The sequence below is a fragment of the Glycine max genome, unplaced genomic scaffold, assembly GCF_000004515.6.
Source record: "Glycine max cultivar Williams 82 unplaced genomic scaffold, Glycine_max_v4.0 scaffold_102, whole genome shotgun sequence".
NCBI lineage: Eukaryota > Viridiplantae > Streptophyta > Magnoliopsida > Fabales > Fabaceae > Glycine > Glycine max.
In genome coordinates, this window is record NW_024464753.1 from 33,308 (window position 1) to 34,071 (window position 764).

The following is a 764-nucleotide window of genomic DNA, read 5'->3' on the forward strand; positions in this document are numbered from 1 at the left end:
AAAATGTGAAAAGGTTACCATACTATGTACCTGTTCATCTGTGGTGTTCCGTCGGTTTTGCTTTAATTGGTATAAAATGTTCTTAGTGTTCAGAGAACTAGACGAGCTTGAGACTTGAGTATCAAATTCTGTATTGTATTTATGACGCATTATTGTCTTCTCTATCTGTGCACTAACAATGTTCTCAAGAAGATTGTTTTACACAACATGTAACTAAGAATTTGCCTGAATGAATTTAATTAGTGTAGAAAGTTGGAGCTTGCATAGGATTCTGCAGTTTCTAAGCTCTTCCACATCTTCCTTCTCTCGCTTTTCCTTACTCTGATACACTCCACATTCCCATTTCCTGAGTATTGATGCATTTATTCTATAATACTCATTAACAAGTTCATTTGACAAATCATGATTGATTAAATTTTAAAAATCATGAAATATTACTTTTTTATTCATAATAGTTCCTATCGTTTTATACAAGGGTCACTAGTTGTATTGAATTCCCTCATACAAAATAAAAGTTTCAAGCTATCAGATATAGGGTTTCCATCACACCTGTATCACCAGTGTATCTTTATAAAAGAAATAGGGAAATACCCAAAAAGATGGTTTTCCATCTGTTCATTTTCTTCCACTGGCCGATGTCTAGTTCTTCATCCACCCTATCTATTTTCACTTTTGATCTCCATGCATTACGTAAATTAGGTATTATAATTTTGTAAGTTTCAATTTGGTCCCTTACATGTGGCTTATTCACTTCTGCTTCCTTA